Raw genomic sequence first — 26,774 nt, 5'->3', positions numbered from 1 at the left:
CAGGACTAAGTGTAGACAAGCTATAATATGCTTCCTCTTGTCTAAGACAAGAAAATAATCTCCATATGTTTCATACATTTGCAAAAACAACAGGAAATACAAACAAGAAACTAACAAAAAGGCCATTTGTGGTTGTTTACTCGCTAAGTTATATCCAAGTCTTTTGCAACCCCGGTTACTTCACAGGAAATGTCTTGGAGAATTGTGGAGGGAAAAGAGAAGGACACAAAACTTGCTTGTGTTTGCCTTTCTATACCATCACACCCTTTGACTGATGTAAGTTCATACCTATTAAAACTAAAGCTAGTTTTTAAAAGCCTTTCTAAATATTGAGAATAAACCAAGACAAATAAACCCAACCATCCATCAATTCAGTAACATAACCACACAGAGAAATGATCATTTTTTCCCCCCAAGATGCTTTGACCACAGTACTTTGATTGAACATCCTCTGCAGAACATGTTCCATGGACAAAAAGAACTACAGGGTAATTTAAATCTGACTGTAGCATGTTAGTGAGAAAGCTCATACTGTTATTCTGAAACCATTTTATTTATGTCATACAATAAAACAAAAGAGGAATTATGAATGACTGTCAAAGAGAATAAAAGATTCAATTGTGAGATCAAAAATTAACTATAAAACTAAAGTTGACATTGCAGTGGAAATACTTAAATGAATGATTCTGCTAATTGTGCATTATCTATCTTAGTCCATTGAAATGATCTAGCAACAGTGTCACTAGAGTCGGTATAAGCACACCTAGCACTCTGAGTTTGCTTTACAAAAATCTATTTTTCTTGGAGAACTGCTTGCTTTCAGGACTGGATTAGGGAAGGTACAAGTTGAGCCTGGAACACACTGTCATGTTCAAAAGCAAAGAAGCTTTCAAATAGTAATTGGTATGTCAAAAAGACACAAGAACCACCCCAAAGGAGCTCATGCTGCCCAAAATTGTCATGATTGGAGTCCTAAAAGAAACAATGATTATAATGGATTGAAATACTTGGGACTTATGAAAGCTGTGAGTCCATAATGATACTCAAAAAAACAAAAACAAAAAACCTAGGAACAAAAGTATATTTGTTACCATTTGAAGCAGTTACTAAAGCAACATCTTCCTTTGCAAATTGGTAATTAAAGAGAAGTAATTAAGTATTCATCCCACCTTGTCTGTAAAAACTGTATTTCAGGGCAAATAGACCCATTTATGACAGAGAGATCTGCTTTATGGAAGCAGGTCAAGCAATAAATGTAGAAGGAATGTTAGAATTAAAAAGCTAACACATCACCACTCCTAATAGATCCTGAGGCATGGAAAGCGGTTCTGTTAGCACAGAAGTGCAGGTAGTGATTAAGTACAGTGTGAGGAGGGTCAGAGAAAGCTTCCAGGGAGTTAGTGTGGGCTGAGGCTTGAATGTGAGAACAGAGAACAAGAACACGGGGGGACTTATCAGGTCAGGGCATGTGCTGGGGAGCTGGGAAAGCTTGAGGATCTGCGCTGATACTGAAGGTCATTGTTAACCATTCAAGAGATCCAAAGTCAGCAAAAAACCTGTACGTTGCAGAGTCCAAATTTTCTTTAGAAAATGCCTTTGGAAGGACGTTTGTGGTAGCCCCATATGGAAGACCACCCCAGCACATTTCCCCAGAACTGGGATCACCGCACTATTTGAGAAATAAGAGGTGGTTAGCAACTGACAACAAAGACAGCACACTCGGAGACACACATGGAAACTGCAGGCAACTGAGGGGCAAACAAGAGCCCTGTCCCCCATCTGTGACTTTCTCAGGGATGCGTGGCACATTCAGCAGATTAGCCACCATTACTGACACTAGGAACACTGCTCATCTTGTTCAGTGTCGTCTCCGTCTCCTCTCAGTCGAAACTGAAAACATCCCTGGTGCTAAGTATTCACAGTGCTAAGATATATAAGAAGGGATGAGAGACCAGAAGTGACACTAGAAAAGGAAGCAGAGGTCACATTAGGAAGGAGCTGTGTTGGAACCGTGTAGGTGAGATGTTAGAGTGAAGGAAAGCTACTGGAGAGAGTTTCAGGTAGGCTATGGCATGGCAAGATTTGTGCTTGGAAAAGATTACTCTGGTTTCACTGTAAAGAAGGGTGTGGAGCAGCCTTGGAGAATGAACTTATGGTTGCTGGGGGAAGGAACAGTTAGGGAGTTTGGGATCGTGTACACTGTAATGCGTTTAAAACAGATAATACCAAGGACCTACTGTGTAGCACAGGGAACTCTGCTCAATGTTAGGTGCCAGCCTGGATGGGAGGGGAGTTTGGGAGAGAAAGGATACATGTGTACATGTATGGCTGAGTCCCTTCCCTGGTCACCTGAAACTGTCACAAGACTGTTAATCAGCTATATCCCAAAACAAAAGGTTTAAAGTGGAAAAAAAAAAAAAAAGGGGCATAGAGGCCACAGGAAATTGAGTGAGGGTAAGAAATAAGAACTTATTGTACAGTACAGGGAACTCTACTCAATACTCTGCAATGACCTCTACAGAAGACCCTAAGAAAGAGTGGATATACGTGTAATTGATTCACTTTACAGTATAGCAGAAACTAACACAGCACAGTAAATCAACTATACTCCAATAAAAATTAATTTTTTTAAAAAATAATGCAGATATATAAGGGGGATATTACCATCACTGTGTTTATTTTTTTTAATTAATTTATCTATTTATTGGTTTTGCCACATATTGACTTGAATCTGCCATGAGTGTACACGTGTTCCCCATTCTGAACCCCCCTCCCATCTCCTTCCCCAGCCCATCCCTCTGGGTCATCCCAGTGCACCAGCCCCGAGCACCCTGTATCATGCATCAAACCTGGACTGGCAATTCGTTTCACATATGATATTATACATGTTTCAATGCCATTCTCCCATATCATTCTGCCCTTCCCCTCTCCCACAGAATCCAAAAGAGTGTTCTATACATCTGTGTCTCTTTTGCTGTCTCACATACAGGGTTATCGTTACCTTCTTTCTAAATTCCATATATATGCGTTAGTATACTGTATTGGTGTATTTCTTTCTGGCTTACTTCACTCTGTATAATAAGCTCCAGTTTCATCTACCTCATTAGAACTGATTCAAATGTATTCTTTTTAATGGCTGAGTAATACTCCATTGTGTATATGTACCACAGCTTTCTTATCCATTCATCTGCTCATGGACATCTAGGTTACTTCCATGTCCTGGCTATTATAAACAGTGCTGCAATGAACATTGGGGTACACGTGTCTCTTTCGATTCTGGTTTCCTCAGTGTGTATCAAGACAGTATGGTACTGGCACAAAGACAGAAATATAGATCAATGGAACAAAATAGAAAGCCCAGAGATAAATCCACGCACCTATGAACACCTTATCTTTGACAAAGGAGGCAAGAATATACAATGGATTAAAGACAATCTCTTTAACAAGTGGTGCTGGGAAAACTGGTCAACCACTTGTAAAAGAATGAAACTAGAACACTTTCTAACACCATACACAAAAATAAGCTCAAAATGGATTAAAGATCTAAACATAAGACCAGAAACTATAAAACTCCTAGAGGAAAACATAGGCAAAACACTCTGACATAAACCACAGCAGGATCCTCTATGACCCACCTCCCAGAATATCAGAAATAAAAGCAAAAATAAACAAATGGGACCTAATTAAAATTAAAAGCTTCTGCACAACAAAGGAAACTATAAGCAAGGTGAAAAGACAGCCTTCAGAATGGGAGAAAATAATAGCAAATGAAGCAACGGACAAAGAATTAATCTCAAAAATATACAAGCAACTCCTGCAGCTCAATTCCAGAAAAATAAACGACCCAATCAAAAAGTGGGCCAAAGAACTAAACAGACATTTCTCCAAAGAAGACATACAGATGCCTCACAAACACATGAAAAGATGCTCAACATCACTCATTATCAGAGAAATGCAAATTAAAACCACAATGAGGTACCATTTCATGCCAGTCAGAATGGCTGCTATCCAAAAGTCTACAAGCAATAAATGCTGGAGAGGGTGTAGAGAAAAGGGAACCCTCTTACACTGCTGGTGGGAATGCAAACTAGTACAGCCAATATGGAGAACAGTGTGGAGATTCCTTAAAAAACAGGAAATAGAACTGCCATCACTGTGTTTAAATCTAACTTCCCTCTTAGTTGTTCCTTGAGGGACCAAGCATTACGTGAACTAGATATGAATGCAAAGTTTTAGATCTGAAGGGAAAAGTGGATGCCAGCTTTGAAACCCCAGTGCACAAAAGAGAGGCTTTTTAGGGGTCTATAATAGATTCCTCAGCTACAGAAAGCCAGTGAGTGAGAAGTGGCCGGTTCCCACTGAATTCCTCTAGGCAAATGAGAGGAAGCATGTGGAATTTCTTCCCAATAACTGACCCATAGTGGAAATTATAAGTGGGGTCAAGAAGGGGTCCTTTTCACTTCAACCCACCTAGAATATACTAAAAATAGCTGCCACCTGGAAAAACAAATACCAAAATTCTAAACAGTTTACTTAGCACATATTCATTTATCCAGCAAATTTATTGATCATCTACTACCTCAGGGACTGCACTTTAGATTTACAAAAATTAGAAATTAGACCCCTTGATAAATGAAACAAACAACTGAACAGGAAATTCAGAACAGGGTAATGGGTATTCTGATGTGGGTGAGCAGATCTTTCACAAAACCAAGGTTACCGGCTTCAGTGACCCTGAGAAGCTACCCCTGAAGGTAACTGGATGGGAATGGGCTGCTTACTACAGACAAAATGTCATCAGCGGGGAGTATGAAACATGAAAGAACTCTGCTGGATTTCATTTCCAACCTGCCTCAGCATCCACCATGCTTTTGGTTTCCAGTCTCACTGTTAAAAATACTGTTAAGGTGAACAAGACCACTGTGCTGGTTAGTAGTTATACCAAAATAAATGAACATGAATTATTCAGTGACAGTTACATAACCTAAAGAATTCTGTTTCAGGAATTTAAGACAAAGGTGGGAATGCTTTACTCCTTTGCTCTTCAGTGCTAAATGATAGATACATCAATGATTGATAAAGCGATTGCTAAATATTATATATAACAAACTCCCCTTTTACATATCTGATATGTGTCATCTTTTTTACATCTTTGTGTCACAGTATATTTGTTTTCTTCAAAATACTTACTCAAAGGAAAATAACTCTTAGTCTGAAAATTCTGATGAGTTTTGGTTGGGCAGCATACAATGTTATACAAAAAACACTTTGCATCCAAATGCCCATCAACTGGTGAATGCATTTTCAAAATGTCGTATATCCATATGATGAAATACCACTCAGCAATTAAAAGTAACAAACTATGATAATTCTATAGTATGGATGAGCCTCAGAAATATTAAGCTAAGTTTAACAAGTCAAATACAGAAGACTGTATATCATTTACATGAAAGGTCTAGAATGACTACATATTTCATCTTTAAGAAGTCTACAAAGGGCCAATTTGTACAGATGAAAAACAAATCATGGTTACTTGTGGCTAGGAGTAGAGGTAGAAATTAATTGCAGACCCAAGGGAACTTATTGGGGTGATGAACATGTTCTAAAATTAGATTGTGGTGATAGTTACACAATTCTATAAATTTACTAAAATAATTAAATTGAACACTTATAAATGGTGAATTTTATGATGTGGAAATTATAGTGCAAAAAATATGTCCCATATTTCTAATTCAGGTAGGCAGGAAGTATTGATGAAATTTCAAGTACCTGCCTTGCACTGACCATCTCCTTAAGAACAGGTACTTTTATCTCTGTTCCAGAAAACCGTCTTCAGAGAAAGAATGCAATTAGCCCAGAGACACACATCTAATGCTAAGCTAAATTAGGAATGGAAGCCAACTGAATCCCTTCTAAGTCCTGTACACAATTTGCTTCATCGTGAGGTGGGCTATGAAAAAAATACAATTCAGTCTTACTTCCATCTTATCTAAAAGTTCATGGGTATTACAGAAAAGTTTCTTCCAACATGCTCATCCTCAGTGAATCTTAACTATTTGTTTTTAAACTACCTCATCATGAGAATACTATTAAAAGCAAAGAGAAAATAGTTAATTGAAAAAGAATAGCCAAGAAGCGATGAAGAAATTCTCAACAAAATATTAGCAAGTCATACAGATTCATAGAAGAAGAATTAAACAATTTGACCAAGTGGAATTTGTCAAAGCAATATAAGGCTGTTTTTAGCACAGAAAATCAAAAAACAGTATGATCAGCACAATAGACAGAACATGTGTATTCGACAAAATCCAATCCACATTCATGATAAAACTCTCACAAAAGTTGAAATAGAATTAAACTTTTTCACCATGATAAAGAGAATCTACAAAAAAAATTACAGCTAGCATCATATTTAATGGTAAAAAATCCACATTTCTCCATAATACCCAGAATAAAGAAAAGGTGTCTGCCCTTGACACTTGTATTTAACATTAGACCAGGAGCTCTGTCCAGTGCAATCAAACAAGAAAATGAAATAAAAGTCATCCAGATTGAAAAGGAGAAGTAAAACTGTCTTCACATAGATCTGACATGATCCTAGTGTAGAAAACCCTAAGAAGTCCATTAAAAATACTAGAAATAATAAACGAGTTTAGCTAGGTCACTTGACAAAGGATCAATTATACTAATACACAAGAATCAATTGTATTTTGTAGAAGCATTGAACAATCTGAAAGTACAATTAAGAAAATAATTCAATTCACAATGGAATCAAAAGAAACAAGTACTTAGGGAAAATGTCAGCAATAGATGTTCAAGATTGTATTCCTAAAGTTAGAAAATATTGTCTAAATAAATCAAAGATTTTAAAATAAAGACAACACATGTTTCTGTATTGGAAGACTCAATATTGCTGCAAAGGAAAGTCTACCTGAATTGATCTATAGGTTCAATGCAATCCCTATGAAATTCCTAGCTATCTTTCTGCAGAAAGTGAAATAGCAAACAATATTAAGAAATCAGAATAAAATTAGAAGATTCAGATGTCCCAACTTGAATACTTACTGTAAAGCTATACTAATCAAAACAATGATACACTGTCACAAGAATAGATATGTAAATAAATAAATGTAATTGAGGGCCCAAAAATAAACTCATACATTTTCAGTCAACTGACTCTCAACAAAAATGCCAAGAAAATTCAATAGGGAAGAAAATTCTCTCAATAAATGTTATTAATACAATACTCGCTTTCAGAAAGATTAATTTGCACACCTCCCTCACACCATGCTAACTCACAAATACTAACCTGAAATTGATCAAAGACCAAAGTGTAAAATCTAAACCTAAAAAACTTTTTAGGAAAAAAAAAAAAGGAAAATCATGATTTGGGGTAAGGCAATGATTTCTAGAGACATTTCAAAACCACAAGTAATGCAAGAAAAAAAAAATGGTAAAATGGACATAAATTTACAACTTTTGTGATTCAAAAGACACCGTCAAGAAAGAGAGAAGACATGCACATAATGGGAGAAAATGTTTGCAAGTCATGTATCTGACAAGGCACTTCTATCTAGAATGCATAAAATGCTTACGACTCAGCAGCAGACAACCAATTTGAAAACAGGCCAAGTATTTGAATAGACATTCTTCCGAAGAAGATAAACAAACAGCCAGCAAGCACATGAAAAAATGCTCCACGTCGTTACTCCTTAGGAAACACAAATCAAGACAACAACATGTCACACCCAGTTAAGTGGTTAGAATCTAAAATTCAGGTAATAACAAGTGTTGACAAGGATGTGGAAAAAATTGGAATCTACATATATTGCTGGTAAAATAGAAAATGGTACAGCCACATGGGAAAGCAGTTTGATGGTTTCTTTTTTTTTTTTTTAATTTAAATACACTTACCGTATGTGACCAGCAATTCCACTCCTGGGTAATGTCTGAGAGTAATGAATGCACGTGTCTAAAAGAAAAACAAAAACAAATCTTGTACATGAATGTTTATAGCAGCATTATTCGTAACAGGCAAGAAGTGAAAAAGTCCAAATGTCACTGCACACTTTTTATATGGATTTGCTAATCCAGCTTAATTTGAATGTCAGCTTCTCTAGCATTTCACATTTGTCTCTGAACATTTCAAATAATCAACATTTTGTATTCTCAAGATGAGACTTTAATTCTACCAACTTTGCTATTCTTGCAGTCTTGCGTCCTTCCCCACTCCCTCCCTTCCCCAAACCCTGCCTCTGCTACAGTCTTTAAGCAAAATCATCTCCTCTTGCTAGGAAATAATTTCAGCAAACTTTAGATCTGGTCTAAAATATTTGTTTGACAGTTTCTAGGGAATTAGGCTGGTTGCTCTTTTCAGCAAAATTACTTTCACTGAATAGGTTTATGGGGAATTGGTGTTTCGGTGAATTGCTTTTTGGCAAATGGGATTTTCAGCAAATTGACTGAGAGCCAAGGAACAACTCCATTCCCCTGTATTCTCTGCCTCCTCACAGCTTCACTCTTTGTTCACATAAATGAGTCTATTGACAGTCACATGTCTTCATTGTTTGAGCCTCTTAGAAACTTCCAGTCTTCAAGACCTAAAGCTTGGCGATGCAGATCTGATGACCTGACTCTACAGCATAATAAAGTTGAAGAGTGCAAACCACGCAGTGTAGACTAGGAGTCCCTCCCCTTTTCCCCCAACAGCCATGAAACCCTTTCTTCTAAAGGGTCCAGAAGTCTAACATACGAAGGAGGCTCTTGCCAATGTAGGATCTGTTAAGCTTCCCCCCATGACCTCCCCCACATGCAGACCTGTTTCTTTATCAGCCTCTGAGTTCCTAGGAAGGTGACCTGGTGATCTACATCACACAGCTAAAGAATCACTAGCCTCATCCCACCATATCTTTTCAGGCAGAAAACTGAGGCACAGAGAGTCCCAGTGACTTAATCAAATTCAAAAGGAAGAATGAAAAATAATGATAGGATATTAACCCTCCCACCCTGCCCCAGAACATGAATATTAATAACTATACTCAAATCTCCGTATTTGGTATAGAAATCTTTCCTAGTATCCAAATGGATCTTCCCAAACTGACAATGGAAAGAACATGAATTTCAACTCCATCAGGTAATATTCTAGTTCTATTTCTTTCTATCTGTGTAAATGTGCATGTTTTTTTCCTTTCCCTTCTCCTTGCTTACTCCCTTCCTCTATGCTTTACAGAGGACCTAAGGATTTGAATGTTTTCTATCTTTTAAAAGCAATTCTCCCCAAAAGAGTCACCAACACTCAGAATAATCCGTGACCACAAGTCCAAATAAAGTTCACATTGATCAGTCAATTAAAACCCACAAAGTAAATAAATACTTCTGAGAGCAGCCAATAAAGCTGAAAATAGTGACAACCCATATAAATTTGCATCAGAAATATCACTTCCCTTTGACATTTCTCAAATCAACCGCCTTTAGGCTCTTCACACAGTCTTTTCTCCAGCATTCTACTGCAGTTTCCTATGTGTTTAAGAGAGATGTGTGAACTGATGACTCCAAGAAGCTCCACACACAGTCTCTCAGGGGAAATAATACTAAAGACCTGCCTGCTACCTTCTCCAATTTCCCTGTCCAGGTATTCCTGGAGAGCTAAATCGTGTACTAATGGAAGGATCTTCTACAGAAAATTTGGAAATGAAACTTAGGTTACCTGGAATTCATATTAAGTCTTCAGCTGCAGGGAACAGAGAAAAAGCAGTAGGAAGAGAAACGTATGGATTAAAAATATTAGGAAGCATAAGAGAAGAGAGAGGTCTCTGGAATCTAGTTGCCCTCTGTTCCTGAGGGGTGACTGGTGAATGTTCTGTGTTGGCAAGAATGACCCTGGAGGTCAAAACAGGCCAAGTTGCTTCATCAAAACCAGCCTCATAGCTGCCTTTTGTTGAAAGCCCTTTATAAAATGGGCTCCAAGCTGAAAGCTTTATATACATTATTACATTTGAATCTTAGATTCCCCACCTGAGACTTCTTAATTTTAAAAGAAAGGAACTTTAACTTTGAAAGAACAGGACCACTTTATCCCAGTGATCAGATATGAAAGATCCCCATTGGGGTCACTCTGATTCCCTTTCATTTCTCCTAAAATGTTCTCCTTAAAACTGTGAGAGTAGCATTGACATGTATACACTACCTTGCGTAAAATAGACAGTGAGTGGGAAGGTGCTGTATTGCACAGGGAGCTCAGCTCGGTAGCTCGGCAGCTCGGGGCTCTGTGATGCCATGGACGGGGGAGGGAGGCTCACGAGGGAGGGGATATATGTATACAAATCGTTGATCCACATTGTTGTGCAGCAGAAACTAACAACACTGTAAAGCAATTATACTCCAATTTTAAAATAATAAAAAAGTTATCATTCACCATTGCTTTTATACTATAAACCAAACTCCTCGCAACAGCCAAAAAGCCCTATATGATTATCTCACTCTTGCCTCCTTGTCTTGTCTCTTACTTTCTGCTAGTCCCTCCTTTAATCTTGTTCATTCCCAATGTACATAACTATGTTTTCTCTCCTGTCCCTTTCACATTTCCTCTTCCTCTCTCCCTTTGTCTCTCTCTCGCCTCTATTCCACACCACTTCATTTATTGCTCGAGAAAGTTGCTGATGAAATATTTCTCACCAAGTCATGCATAATTGGTTTAATGCCTTAGTCTCCCTAGAGCATTTGCATTTTAATAGAGGACAATATTTTATTAGCATTAATGTTAATTATTAACTAAAATAGCTTTCACTTTTATAGCACTTTAGAGTTTACATGGCACATTTACATATAGTATCAAATCTATACCCACAGAGGTGAAGAGAGGAACATGTTTTTATTGAAAGAAAAAAGCTACCTTGAAATGCATTTTCTTCCTTCGGTGTGACTCCTCCTTTTACTTGGGAGGAAGGGTACTTAAATTGAGAAATTAAATGCAAACAATGAATAATGCTAAATCCTAGACAATCTGTACAATTAGGAAAGACTGATTTCTACATGTTAATAGGCATCTTTTACTTTGTTTATAATGAACAAGTAATGCTCACAGCAACAAATTTAAGAAGCTTTACCTCAAAGAGAATTTCTGATAAGAATATTCTCTTATTGGAAGAACAGTCAGTCATCAGTAAATAAGAGTGGCATTCCACCTACAATTGGCTTCCCTGGTGGCTCAGATGGCAAAGAATCTACCTGCAATGTCGGAGACCCAGGTTCAATCTCTGGGTCGGGAAGATCCCCTGGAGAAGGGAATGGCTACCCACTCCAGTATTCTTGCCTGGAGAATGCCATGGACAGAGGAGCCTGGTGGGCTACCATCCATGGGCTCACACAGGGTCAGACATGACTAAGCAACTAACACTTTCACTTTTACAATCATACTGGAAACATAAGACTGGGATGTTAGGACATTTAACCAGCTTCCAACTTTGCATCTTATTGGCTTTCTTATACTTGGGAATCCATTATAGGGGGAAATGTGGTCTTTTCTTACTGGATCTCAGTTCTCTGAAATCAGGTATTGAAAACTTGGTATAAAAGTAAGGATGTAGTGAGAGGAATTTTGCAAATCTTAATCTAATGGCTATGGCCAAATCGCAATGACCTGAGAGAATGAAAATGGGTCAGACCTCTACATAAAATACAGTTAAGGTCCAACCCAGGGTTGCAACAGTGGAGACAGAAAGAAAGTCAAACGTGTGGAGGTAACATGAATTTACAGTATCTCCGTGTATCTCTGGTATTGACTGTATCTTCCTGCCCCAAGGTGACTTTCCTAATCCCATTATTAACTTTGCCAAGAGTTCAATAAGGGAAAGCCGCAGTCAACACAGTGATACAATCAGAGTCCCTGCTGTTTTATCTACAAAATGTCCAGCATTCATTCAATAATTACTAAGAAGAAGAAGAAACAGGACTGAGGAAAAGAGAAACCGATGCTAGAAACACGAGTCATCAGGACAGTGTAAATGAAAACGACAAAGCGATAACATCACTTGGCCACCAGAATGCCTTAAATAAAAAACACCACCAAAACAATAGCATTAGCGAGGCTGCGGGGCCATCAGGACATTCCTGCTCTACTGGGAGGACCATAGCTTGGTACCACTTTTGAAAGCTACTTGGTATCTCTCGAAGTCCAACACATGTGCACCTTCTGAGGCAGTATTTTCCACTGCAAGGTATAAACCAAATAAAAGTGAGTGCATAAGGTACACATTATGGCTTCCCTAATGGCTCGGACGGTGAAGAATCTGCCTGCCATGCCAGAAACGTGGGTTAGATCCCTGGGTCGGGAAGATACCCTGAAGAAAGGAATGGCAACCCACTCCAGTATCCTTGCCTGTAGAATTCCATGGACAGAGAGGCCGGGTGGGCTACAGTCCATGGGTTACAGAGAGTCAGACACAACTGAGCGATTAACACTTTTACTAAGGTACACACTGCCATATTAAAAATGGATAATCAATAAGGACCTACTTATAACACAGGGAACTCTGCTCAGTATTATGTGGCAGCCTGGATGGGAGGCGAGTTTGGGAGAGAATGGATACATGTATGACTGAGTCCCTTCGCTCTTCACCTGAAATTATTGCAGCATTGCTAATCGGCTCTACCCCAACACAAAAAGTTAAAATGAAAAAAAAAGGAGTATATAAATATCCTAAAGAAGGTGAACAAGAATGTCTGTAGCATGACATATTCATAATTGCAAACAAGGGAAAAAATATCCTCAGAAGAATTTTTATATTCATATAATGAAGTAATACATATACAGTGACGAGGAAGGACAGACCATGGGTACACACAACTAATTCTCATGAACAGAATGTTGAGCAAAATAAACCAGACAAAAGAGTATGTGTTCTATGATTCCATTTATATAAAGTTCAAAACAAACACAATTAGAAATCAAGGTGGTGGTTCCCCTCGCAGGGAGGTAGTGAAGGAAAAAGAGCATGAGGGGGTCATCTGGAGGTTTGGTCATTAGCTGTTTCTTGATTTGGGTACTAGATGCTAGAGAGTGTTTATTTTTGAAAATTCATCAAAGCTGTATACTTTTAAGATTTGTGCCCTTTTCTAATGTTAAGATTTGTGCCCTTTTCTAATGTTACTCTTTTTGCCTTTTCATAAAGCTATGCTTTTTTCAATAGTCATGTACAGATGTGAGTTGGACCATCAAGGAGGGTGAGCACCAAAGAATTGATGCTTCTGAATTGTGGAGTTGGAAAAGACTCGAGAGTCCCTTGGGCAGCGTGGACATCAAACCAGTCCATCCTAACGGAAATCAATCCTGACTATTCACTGGAAGGACTGATGCTGAAGCTCTAATACTTCGGCCACCTGATGCAAAGAGCCAACTCTGGAAATGACCCTGATGCTGGGAAAGATTGAGGGCAAGAGGAGAAGGGGATGGCAGAGAATGAGATGGTTGGATATCATCACTGAGTCAATGGACATAAGTTTGAGCAAACTCCGGGAGATAGTGAAGGACAGGGAAGACTGGTGTGCTGCAGTCCATGGGGCCGCACAGAGTCAGACACGACTTAGCAACTGAACAACAGCAACAAAACTGATGTTATTTATGAAAGGTTTGTTTAGTAAGAAATTTATTTACAAGAAATGTGTGTGGCATTTCAAAGACTTATCAAATCTACTCTTCAGTCCCTGGAGAGTCCCTTCACCCCATCTTTCAGGTTTCTGGGCCCAGTAACAAAATGTGTATTGGTAGGAGTGGGTTCCCAACACCAGCAATTCTCAGGATACCAACTGGGGGTCCTACAATTCAACTCAATTCTGACACACTCTACCCAGAGGTAGCATCCGATTCCATACGTTAAGGGTTCAGTCCTACAAACTTGCCCCCCACCCACTTCAGACACCAGTACAAGCCCAGGTGATAACCAACTAGCTATAATCAGAGGTTTCCACACCTCCTCCTCAGGCTCAATTAATTTGCTAGAGCAGCTCACAAAACTCAGAAACATTTTACTCCCTGGATTTCTGGTTTATTATTAAAGAACATAATTCAGGAACAACCAGATAGAAGAAATGCCCAGGGCAAGGTCATGGGGAAAGGACACGAAGCACGCATGCCTCTCCATGCGTGTCACCCCTCAAATTCACCAAAAGGAAATTCTCTGAACCCTGTCGTTTGGGGGTTTTATGGAGGCTTCGTTACATAAGTGTTAGTTGCTCAGTCGTGTCTGACTCTTCGTGACTGCATGGACTATAGCCCACCAAGCTCCGCTGTCCATAGAATTCTCCAGGCAAGAATACTGGAGTGGGTAGCCATTCCCTTCTCCAGGGAATCTTTCCAACCAAGGGATGGAACCCGGGTCTCCTGCATTGCAGGCAGATTCTTTACCTTCCACCAGGGAAGCCTTTAATTACACAGTCATGTTTGACAACTCATTGGTCATTGGTGATTGATTAAACCTCTAGCCTCTCTCCCCTCCCCCAAATGAGGGAACGAGACTGAAAGCTCCAGCCCCCTCCATGGTGGGCTCCCACAGGCTTGCAAGTCCAACCTCGAGACCAAAGAAAGAGGCCTGACACAGCAACAGAGACATCAATCACATATTGAACAGGGTACACTTACAAGTCTGAAGCAAAGCCCTGGAGTGACATCCCACTGTATATGGCAAACAACAGGCAGGATATGGCCACAAACTTCACTCCTCCAGGGGGAAGGAGACTACCGTTTATAAGTTTATAAGGGGATTAACATAAGGTTGGCTCATCAGTTACCAGGGAAACCAGTGGCTGGGGTGGGGGCAAGCATGTAGGTAGTTACTGATTCAGTTCAGTTCAGTTGAGTCACTCAGTCGTGTCTGACTCTTTGCAACCCCATGAATCACAGCATGCCAGGCCTCCCTGTCCATCACCAGCTCCAGGAGTTCACCCAAACTCATGTGCATGGAGTCGGTGATGCCATCCAGCCATCTCATCCTCTGTCGTCCCCTTCTCCTCCTGCCCCCAATCCCTCCCAGCATCAGAGTCTTTTCCAATGAGTCAACTCTTCGCATGAGGTGGCCAAAGTATTGGAGTTTCAGCCTCCGCATCAGTCCTTCCAGTGAATACCCAGGACTGGTCTCCTTTAGGATAGACTTGTTGGATCTCCTTGCAGTCCAAGGGACTCTCAAGAGTCTTCTCCAGCACCACAGTTCAAAAGCATCAATTCTTCAGCGCTCAGCTTTCTTCACAGTCCAACTCTCACATCCATACCTGACCACTGGAAAAACCATAGTCTTGACTAGACAGACCTTTGTTGATTAAGTTACTGATTAAGCCCTATGATTAAGAGGGTTGGATAGTCATGTGAGTAGGGTGTAGGTAAAGCAGGGATTGGGTGAGCAGGAGGTGTACAGACAGCAAGAGGACAGCCATGGTGAGCAGCCAGACCATACCCCCGCCGCATTCACAGCTGCTTCCTCTGGCAACCAACTCCCATCCTTAAGTGCTTTCCAAAAGTGACCTGTTACAGAAACCCAACTATTGTGGAAAAGAGATTGTCTTGAATATTAAGACACCCACTTCACCTTTATGGCTCTGAATTTTTCAAGCAACCAAGGGCAAGGCACTCAGCAACGAAAGATATTTTCGTTTCACTTAGCAGGAAATTCCAAGGGTTTTGAGGGCCAAGAACTGTGAAAGTGAAAGTGAAGTCATTCAGTCATGTCAAACTCTTTGCAACCCCATGGACTGTAGCCTACCAGGTTCCACTGTCCATGGGATTTTCCAGGCAAGAGTACTGGAGCGGGTTGCCATTTCCTTTTCCAGGAGATAGTCCCAACCCAGGGATTGAACCCTGGTCTCATGCATTTTAGGCAGACACTTTACCATCTGAGCCATCAGGGAAGTCTGAACACAGGAACTGTGAGTGATGATTAAATACACATAAGAAATATATTTTGGTCATATGAATGATTGATTATATACGTATTTTTCTTTTTTAATTTTATATTGTAACTGATTAACAATGTTGCATTAGTTTTGGGTGTATAGCAAAGTGATTCAGTTATCTTGCACCCTATTTTTAATTATTGTTTATCCAAGACATCCCCCCTAACTCAAAGCCCGATATGGTCTTCTGCTATTGGGCAAGAAAAAGTTTTTTTAAAACAATAGAAATGTATCCGCTTAGAATAAATGAAAATGAATATCTCAAATACATAACATGGAAAGTAATTTTTAAAAATTAAGACAATAAAAGGATTATAATTTATATTAATAATAAAAATATTAGGAAATTAAAAACAGTTCGCAGAAAGTTCTTGAAATTTTCCCCTAAATTATATGCCAGGGACCTTCAGATTCAACTCTCTGGATTCAGTACCAGACCAAGCCAAAAATTTCAAAAGAGGAGGGAAAAAAAAAAAAACACAGTAAAGTCACAAAATCATCTCTTCTGCTCATGAACTGGTGAGTCTTCAGGGGCAAATGGCTGAGTTCCTAAACAGGTCCTGCACATTAGCCAGCTAGCAAGACTGTGAAAGCTTCAGCTGCTGTCTGCACCTAAGCCACCAGGAGCACTGAATTTCCCTTTCATTTGAAATTCTGCCACAACCTCCACCCCAGAGGGCAGGCCTGACCCCAGCGGTTTGATGTCCCAAGCAGATGTGGAACACAGGAGCCTCCCCGGGGAGGCGATTCCAAATGAGCGTCTGCCTTTGGATCCTAGTCCCCAGACTATCTCTTTGCAACAGAACCTCGTCTGGAAACAAGACAATTATCTTTTCTAGCAGGGGCTGTGAGGGAAGAGGAAAGGCTGGAAAGGAGAAGGAGTTAGGGCTGGGAAACCAACCAAATGCGGTTCATTTTCAGGAAGATGCTAGGCTGGGTGTTTCAGAGTGGCTTACATGGGTTCACGATGCATTTTCTTTGAGGTTCCCCCACTCCGGATACGCCAGTGCCCTCTTTTCAGCCCGGGCCCTTGCATCACCACCAACCAGGGGAAGGAGCCGGGCCAGCGGTCACCGTTCTCTTGGATAAGCTTTACCGTAATCTTCATAAACCTCAATGCTCAAGGTGCAGAGGGAGATTGGAGGAAACTTGTTTTTCCGTTGGTTTCTCTGTGACTTCTGTGGCTAGTCATTCCTAGAACAGGAAGCTGGAGAAACTTAGGTGGGAAACACTCTTCTGACCAGCCGGGTTTCCTCACCCTTCTAGGGTACAACTGATTAGGAAAAGCTTCAGGGTTACATAAACTTCTTCCTCGGCTGGTTGGGGAGTGGGGGGTGGTTCTTACAAAAGGTAAATGGGTTGCTCACCCCTGAGAATTGCAATCCCCCCATCCCTGAAGCAGGGCAGGAACCTCTTGGCTGTGTTTCAGTATTGTTGCCAGCTTCATTTCAACACCCCACTGGACCAGTCAGGAAGGACAACCAAGCCCATTCATTCATTCAGCAAGTATTAATTAAGTGCCCACCCTTGCCGGGACCTGGGATCCGTCAATAACACGTTAGAGAACTCTACCCTGGTGGGCTCATCTTCTAAGGAAAGGAAACAGAATGAACAATAGTAAAGAAGTAAATTAAAAGCATGTTGGAAGGTGAAAAGTTGAATCAATGGAAACAGAAAAAGTACAGAGCGGTGGAGGAGGGGAAATGAGAGGTGAAATTTTAAACAGGGTTCAGAGCTTGAAAAGATGACATCTGAGCAAAGCCTTGAAGAAGATAAATGGGGTCAGTTATGTGACCTCCTGAAGGAAAAGCAAAGGGCTAAGGTCTGAGTATTCCTAGTGTGTTCAAGGGACCACAAAAATGGTCCGAGTGGGAGGAATAGAATGATCCAGGAGAAGAGTGGGAGATGATGTCTGAGAGATACAGGCCAGAGTAGGTAGGATTCTGCAGGTGAATGTAAGGATTTGGCCTTCTAGAATAAATAAAATGGTAACCATTGCTGTTCTAGGCAAAGGAGCGGCAGAATCAGACCATTCACCGTCATGCTCACTCTGCAGTGAGAACAAACACAGGCAGGCTCTTCGGGTATCATTATATCCTCCTCTACTGGAAGCCCCTACAAGCTTCTGGGTCACACCAGATGACCTACACAGCCAGCCCATCTTGGCCTGGGAGGGCTGGGTGAGGTCAGGAAGCCCAACAGCCTACGTGCTTAACCACACAGTTTAAATCATCCAAGTGACCCATGAAGAATTACAAAGACAATTTTTTGCTTATTTCCCTGCAGAAGGACTTTGAGACCCTCCCCTTCCCTTTCTTCAATTTCCTAGTGACCAAAGAAACAGATTCCAAGGACTGCTAGCTGGATGCAATCCATACACTCAGAACACAGAGAGCTAAACTGCTTCTCTGTTCCCACGTTCCATTCATACTCAGGCTCTAACCTTCCAAGCTGATCACCCGTAATGCTGTACGGAATGCAATATTTTCTTTAAATCATGACATAGTGAGCACACATTATTTCAGTGATGTGGTAGACTGGGGGGACTCTATCAAGGCTATTAGTCAGTTCATTTTGAGTAGGGCTACCAGCTTCTTTAACAGGAAGATATACTGTTTGTTTCTCTGGAGGCATGAAACCAGGAAGAGAAAGACATTCTGAAAGGGAAAGCCACACTGAGGCCATGCCATCAGTTCAGTTTAGTCGCTCAGTCATGTCTGATTCTTTGCAACCCCATGGACTGCAGCACGCCAAGCTTCCCTGTCCATCACCATCTCCCGGAGCTTACTCAAACTCATGTCCATCGAGTTGGTGATGCCATCCAACCATCTCATCCTCTGTCATCCCCTTCTCCTCCTACCTTCAGTCTTTCCCAGCATCAGGGTCTTCTGCAATGAGTCAGTTTCTCGCATCAGGTGGCCAAAGTATTGGAGTTTTAGCTTCAACATCAGTCCTTCCAATGAATACCCAGGACTAATCTCCTTTAGGATGGACTGGTTGGATCTCCTTGCAGTCCAAGAGACTCTCAAGATGCATTTTGATATTTGGCAAAACTAATACAATTATGTAAAGTTTAAAAATACAATAAAATTAAAAAAAAAAAAAAGAGTCTTCTCCAATACCACAGTTCAAAAGCATCAATCCTTTGGTGCTCAGCTTTCTCTGTGATCCACCTCTCACATCCATATGTGACTGCTAGAGAAACCATACCTTTGACTGCTGCTGCTGCTGCTAAGTCGCTTCAGTCATGTCCTACTCTGTGCAACCCCATAGACGGCAGCCCACCAGGTTCTGCCATCCCTGGGACTCTCCACGCAAGACCCTGGAGTGGGTTGCCATTTCCTTCTCCTAGATGGACCTTTGTCAGCAAAGTAATGCCTCTGCTTTTTAACATGCTCTCTAGGTTGGTCATAACTTTTCTTCCAAGGAGCAAGCATCTTTTAATTTCATGGCTGCAGTCACCATCTGCAGTGATTTTGGAACCCAAAAAATAAAGTCTGTCACTGTTTCCATTGTTTTCCCATCTATTTACCATGAAGTAATGGGACCGGATGCCATGACCTTAGTTATTTTGAATGTTGACTTTTATACCAACTTTTTCATCAAGAGGCTCTTTAGTGGCCATGCCATGCTCACCCCCAAATCCCAACAAATAATAGCAAGAAGGTGAGGTTAAAAGTAATGCATGGAGATAAGCTAGGTAAGAATGGCTGACTATTGAATTTTGGATCAAGAAAGTTAGAGGGGCTTCACTGGTGGCTAGTGGTAAACAATTCACCTGCCAATGCAGGAGACACAGGTTCGATCCCTGATCCAGAAGATCCCACATGCCGTGGAGCAACAAAGCCCGGGTGCCATGCTGTTGAGCCTGTGCTCTAGAGCCTGGAGCCACAGCTGCTGAGCTCACATGCCGCAGCTACTGCAGCCCGCGCTTCCGCGAGCCCACGCTCCACAACGGGAGAAGCCACCCCAACGAGAAGCCTGCACACTGCGACTCGAGAGCAGCTGCAGTGCACCACATCCAGAGAAAAGCCCACGCGACAGTGAACACTCGGCACAGCCACGAAGAAATAAAGTTTAGAAAATACAAAGTTAGAAATTGGCCAGTCCTGATGTCACAGGTTGACACCCAAATGATACATATGTTCTGTTTGAACTTTACAGCTTTAAAAAATGTTTACATTGTTGCAGGATATATCACACACAAAATTGTATTTCTTACTTCTCTTTAAAAATATGACTGACTAGCTACATGCTGGCAATACCAAGCCTACATTGCAAGGCAGCTAGAGCTTAATAGTGACTGCAGGAATCAGGCAGATGGTCCCCACTTTACCCCAAGTCCCATCTGATTTTTACTGATTTCTGACCCATTTCACTTATTAAAGATCTAAAGTTGTCACACCCTCAGCTCATCTATTATTTTTTATAGAAAATATAAGCCTAGAATGAGGGAGACAGTAGAGTTGTCAGTCATAAAATCAGAATCCTTGCTTTCCAGCCTCCCCCATCTGTGCAAGGGCTAAAAATAAAAACCTCAAGGAAGTCATTTTCCAAAGGCCCATCCTTCCTCCTCAAGCAACCTTGTGCTCCAGCCTCCATGACACTCTAGGGTCTGGTTCTTGGTTAGGTTTCAGAATTATTTTTAATTTGGCTTTGATTCTATTTCACTTGGTACCCACAGCAAGCTGCATTTGTGGCCAAAGGCTTGAACAAGCACACAGGGTTCAGGACCCCAGGCTTCACCAGAGTTCAGGTGGAAACGGTAAAACCACCAGGTTTCACTGGAAGCTGGTGGAAACCTCTTGTCCTGCTTGGTTAGTGGTGCTTAGACTTTGGACTGGAGTCAAACTGACAAGTCTGCCTGCCCCCTCCCTCACTGGGATTGTGGCCTGGCCTGACCTATCGCCAGTGGTGACTATGTTAGAAAATCCCGTCTTTGGGACACGACGGCATCACTGTCTCTACTCTTCCATTTGGTCCATGCCACCACCTACCCCTCTTTGGACTTGGAAAGGCCCAGGCGGTTCCATTTCTTGCCCCATCTCATGGTCTTCAGGAAAGACCTAGTACTGTGCCTGTCGCCTTGCCCCCTTTCCTGGGGGAGTTCTAGCATGAGGCTTTTCTATAATAGGTGAGGATAAAAGCTCTGTGCATCACAAGAAGGTGGCAGAGGGATTTGGGCAAACAGAATGCTTTCTTACTCATTCATTCACTCACTCATACAACCAATCAGTATGGAGTACCTTCTGGTCTGAGTGCTTAGAAGACCTAAATGTCACTGACATGCCTGCTCTATCCTCAGTGAGCTCACAAAACCCAATCCTGAGCTCACACTGTAACGCAGACGATGACTGAGGACCTCCCTGGAGCCTCAGTTTCCTCATTTGAAATAAAAGGACCCCATTGACTCACACACAGATGAACTTTTGAGAACAAATGAGACGAGTGGATGTTACATTCTCTACAAACCGCAAAGCACAACTTCAGCACCTGATTACTGACTCATATTTTACTTGTGCTCGAGGATTTGACCTTGTCGGCTTCCCAGTTGGCTCAGTGGCAAATCCACTTGCCAATTCAGGAGACACAGGTTCTATCCCTGGATTGTGAAGATGCCCTGGAGAAGGAAATGGCAGCCCACTCCAAAATTCTCACCTGGAAAATGCCATGGACGGAAGAGCTTGGAGGGCTACAGTCCATGGGGTTTCAAAGAGTCAGACACGACTGAGCATGCCAGCATGTGTACAATAAAGGATTTGAACACTGCGAGCCAGGCTTTTAACTAAATAAATACAGAAGGGAAGTCTCATCCTTACTATCAAAAGCTAACAAATGTAGAAAGAATGATGGAACTAGAAAACCATTTGGCAACAATTATAATAATCCTGCCAAGGCAGGAGATGCAAGAGACAAGCGTTCGATCTCTGGGTCAAGAAGATCCCCTGGAATAGGAACTGGAAACCCACTCCAGTATTCTTGCCTGGAGAATCCTATGGACAGAGGAGCCTGGCAGCTTACAGTCCATGGGGTCCCAGAAGAGTTGGACACGACTGAGCACACACACAATAATAATCCAGGCAGGCAAGAATTATGGATGCATTTTAAAACTAGTGGCTTAAGGTGTGAAGAGTAACAGAATGTTTATATATCAAGTATCTTCTGCCAGGATACTTACAATTAACGAGAAAGACAGTAAAAAATAACCTGGCAGACACAACCTGCATCATAGTCAACATCACCAGTAATGGGAGAAACTGACATCACATGCCTCCTGAGATAATACATGGAAAAAAGCGTCACTTCTATGATAGTTCAGCTGAAAATGCACAACCTGAATTTCATGAGGAGACACTGGAGAAACCCAGATTGAGGACCATTCTACAAAATACCTGATGTGCACTTTTCTAAACTGCCATCGTCGTAAAAGAGACTGAGGAGGCCTAAGGGACACAAAGCATGGTACAGGGTTTTCTTCTTCTGCATAAAATATCACTGAGATGACTGGTGAATCTGGATAAGGTTATAGGTAAGGTAATAGTTCTGTTTTAATGTTAATTTCCTAGTTTTGATGATCATGCTATGGTTATGTGAAAGAATGTGTTTGCTTTTAGAAAACATACACAGAGGTATTCAGGGACTAAGGGCATCATGTATAAAACTTACCTTCAAATAATTCAGTAAAAGAATTATCTATGATTGTACATATGTGTGTGTGTGCTCAGTCATGTCGACTCTTTGTGACCCCATGAACTGTAGCCTGCCAGGCTCCTCTGTCCATGGCATTTTCCAGTCAAGAAAACTAGAACAGGTTGCCATTTCCCACTCCGGGGGATCTTCCAACCAAGGGATCAAACTCGGGTCTCTTGCACCTCTGCATTGCAGGCAGATTCTTTACCACTGTGCCACCTGGGAAGCCCCATACATAATATGCACATATATAAATATATGTGTATAGAACAACTATGTATATGTGTATTTATGCATAGAGAGAGAAAAATTAACCAAAGCTGGTAGAATTATTAACACTGGGGAATTCTACAGACAGTTTGGGCTGCAGTTTCTGGAATCCCCAGACGCCAAATGTGTTTCACTCATTTTCATCTCTGTTGTCAGGGCTTCTGATATTCACGACAAGGTGGGCAATGATGCTAAATGGGACCCTTCCTTCAGTGATGGTTTCCCATAACTACACACCCACACACCAGAGCAGAGTCGTTAGGACTAGCTATCATTGCCGAGCCAGCTGGGGTCTTAAAAATTTATCTCCTGGAACCTACAGTCCAACATCATCTCTTCCATTCCTGATGGAAGGCAGGAGGCTATCTCTACTGCAATGCACCAGGCCAGCAGACATAGATCACACAGAAATCAGGTGGCAATTTAATCGCGGTGCTACTCCCACCATCTGTTTGTTGTGCTGGATTCTTTACATGCTACTTGGGCCAGCCGGTCAGCTCCTATACGTCCTGGAAAAACCACTGGTAAAAATCAACCTATGCCTGAACCCTTTGCATTTTGGGGAGTCATGAAATGGCCACTCCCAGAGAATGGGCAAAATGTAACCCCCCACCCCCATAGTGCCAAGGATTAAACAGGACTTTGACCGCTCCCTTTCACTTGGTTGAAACAATCTAAAGAAAGTGCAAGAGTGCCCCCTTCTGCCCAAAGGTGGAATCATTCTCATTAGCCCTTCACATATTTCTGTCTCAAGAGAACTTAAAATCATGCCTTTCACAGAGAAATGTGATTCCAGAGCTCACGTTTTCAAACACTATGCTAAGCTGTTGCTTAAATCAGCACTTATCATCTACAATAAGATCTCACCTTTATTACTTCATGTTATCCCTTCCATGACCTCCAGAGGCAAAGAGACCAGTGGTCATTACATCCCCTAACAAATGACTTGAAACCAACAGTGAGGTTAATTCATCCAAGGCCAAAAAGACTCTCCCCTCCGTGTCTCCATCTTTCAAATTCAGTGGCTGCAAAGAAGGGCTTCTACACTGGCCCAACAATACGGATGAGACTCTTTGATTCTGGGTCATCCTCGATGCAACGAAGACTCAGGAAGAGTAGGCAACTGACATTACAGGCTGTCCACAATGCCTTGTGTCATTAAAAACCAAAAGCACAAACTCGGTTAACTTCCCTGCTGGGATGTGATCTGCATAGCGTCATCCTCTTAGTTCCCTAAGATCCCACCGTTTCTCTCTCCCCTTCCTAAGTAAATAGCTGCCAGAATGGGAACATCCATCAAGTCTGAAGAGAATATTCAGTAGACCTAAGCGATGCTGAGCACAGATCCAGGTCTAGGTTATATGCACACCAAGGTACTGCATCTTGTCTAAAAATGCACGATAGAGCGTAGAAGGACATGCACCAAAATGTTAATAATGGTTTCCTCCAAGAAAAGTTCAGGGGTGGGAGAAGACAGCCTGAAGGGAACTTTAATCTTCCTTGTAATATTTTACTATATTATAAGAATGCATTTTATGTTAGATATGCCAGTGAACATGACATTTCTTCAAATTCAAGACATTTGTACTGAACGTCTCAAATGTCAACTCAGATACCTTTTGTACCACAGCTACTGTTACCCAACGCAACACTTCATAGCTCAATCCATTGGTAGGATTATAGGATGCTGTTTGCTGTTTAGTCACTAAGTTGCGTCCAACTCTTTTGCGACCCCACTGTAGCCCTCCAGGCTCCTCTGTCCATGGGATTTCTCAAGCAAGAATACTGGAGTGGGTTGTCATTTCCTTCTTCGGGGGATCTTCCTGACCTAGTGATCCAACCCGAGTCTCCTGCTTGGCAGGCAGATTCTTTACCACTGAGCCACCTGGGAAGCCCCAAATATCAGTGTTGGACCAGAAAATAACTCAAAAGTCCCTTCCAGTCCAGAGATTTCACTAAGTGTGCTAAGCATGTACCACAGGGCTGTGCAGGCCTGGTTCAAACTGGGTGGGAAAGACCTACACCCCAGCTGCCAACCCATTCACCCAATTTCACCTTAGGTGAAAGCGCATTAAAAAATGTGTGTGTGGCAGACATAGAGAATCTACTTAGGGACACGAAGTGTGGGGGGGGGAGGGCAGAGGAAGGAGAGGGTGGGATATAGGGAGAGAGTAACAGGGAAATTCACATTACCATATGTGAAATCGACAGCCAACGGGACTTTGCTGCATGACTCAGGGAACTCAAACCAGGACTCTGCAACAATCTAGAGGGGTGGGAGGTGGGAGGGAGGTTCTCGAGGGAGGGGACATATGTGTACCTGTGGCTGATTCATGTTGATGTTTGGCAGAAAATAACAAAATTCTGTAAAGCAATTATCCTTCCAGTAAAAAATTAGAAAAAAGAAAAGTGTGTGTGGTTCTTTCCTGAGAGAGACATTCAAGTTGCTCAGGACAGAAGATGGGCTTTCATGGCTGACTAGACAAGCCAAGTGGGTCCTCAGTGAGTGCTGGCTGCTTCCTCCCTCTTCAGATGCAGTGATCCAGCAGTCTGGGATTGCCTACATGCAGCTGAAGATGACTAGGATCGTTGTTCCTTTAGCAGAAAGCCAAGAGGTTACGGTTCAGTGAGCTGGACTGCATAAAATGGGGTGCTCTAGGAGCCAGTACTCTACGGTAGGGAGAGGGTGGGAGCCTGCAGACCACCCCCACCCCAAGTTCAGAGGGCTCTTATCAGCCACAAGTGGAGGTTTGCTTAAACTTAATGATCCATCACGACTGTGTTCACCTTGAAAAATACTGAAGTCTGTTGTGGTGGTGGTCGTCCTCTTGAAAGTTTAACACAAACAGACCCAAGAGGGCCTGTTCATAGCTGACAATGGTGCCAGAATAAGAAATGTTTTGCTGAATAACTTAGACGGAGTGATTGATTACTCAGGCTAAAAAAAAAAAAATGAGAAATGGAAAATGCACTACACTTGGAAACGGAAGACCAGGGTTCGACACTTAGCTCTGTGACTCACTAGCGGTGTGACCTTGAACAGTCCAGTAGGCCTCTCGGAGACATATTTGTCGTCTATAAAGCAGGGATAATGCTAACATGTAATTAGTTAAAAGGTTGTCAGCATGAAACTAATAAAATAGTTCTCATGGGAGGGGAGTTTGGGGAGGAATGGATACAGGTATACGTATGGCTGAGTCCCTTTGCTGTCCACCTGAAACTATAAACATTGCTAATCAGCTATGAAGTTACTCAGTCGCGTCCGGCTCTTTGCAACCCCATGGACTGTAGCCTACCAGGCTCCTCAGTCCAGGGAATTTTCCAGGTAAGAGTACTGGAGTGGGTTACCATTTCCTTCTCCAGGGGATCTTCCCAACCCAGGGATTGAACCTAGGTCTCCCACATTGCAGGCAGACGCTTTACCATGTGAGCCACCAGGGAAGCCATCATCTATACTCCCATATAAAATAAAAAGTTTTTTTAAAAAAAAGGATCTTTCTACTCACAGACATAGAGAACAGAGTTTGGTTGCCAAGGGGCAGGTGGAAAAGGGGAAGAAAGGATTGGGAGTTTGGGAATAGCAGATGCAAACTGTTATGTACAGGATTGATAAACAAGGGCCTCCTGTATAGCACAGGAAACGATATTGAATATCCTGTGATAAACCATAATGGAGAATATGAGAGAGAATGTACACATATATATATGTACAACTGAATCACTTGCTGTACAGTGGAAACTAACAGCATTGTAAATCAACCATACTTTAATAAAGTTAAAAATAATTTTTCAATTAAATAGTTCTCATTAGCCTCAGATTACACATGAGAACACTGAGATGCAAAGGGTTAAGTGGATTACCAAGAGACACCCAT

At 41.6% G+C, this 26,774-nt stretch overlaps 1 long non-coding RNA gene across 2 annotated transcripts in view; it reads right to left on the bottom strand.

The window, feature by feature from the left end:
- Positions 1 to 26,774, bottom strand: part of LOC107133102 (uncharacterized) — a 595,911-nt gene that overhangs the window by 411,973 nt on the left and 157,164 nt on the right. For both annotated transcript variants that reach the window (XR_009490449.1, XR_009490450.1), the window contains one exon: positions 7,915 to 7,972. This is a non-coding gene — a long non-coding RNA (uncharacterized lncRNA). The remainder of the gene's footprint in view (positions 1 to 7,914; positions 7,973 to 26,774) is intronic.

This window comes from Bos taurus, chromosome 14 (genome assembly GCF_002263795.3).
Source record: "Bos taurus isolate L1 Dominette 01449 registration number 42190680 breed Hereford chromosome 14, ARS-UCD2.0, whole genome shotgun sequence".
Lineage (NCBI taxonomy): Eukaryota > Metazoa > Chordata > Mammalia > Artiodactyla > Bovidae > Bos > Bos taurus.
Note: the sequence above shows the minus strand (reverse complement) of the source record. Positions and strands in the feature narration are given on the sequence as shown.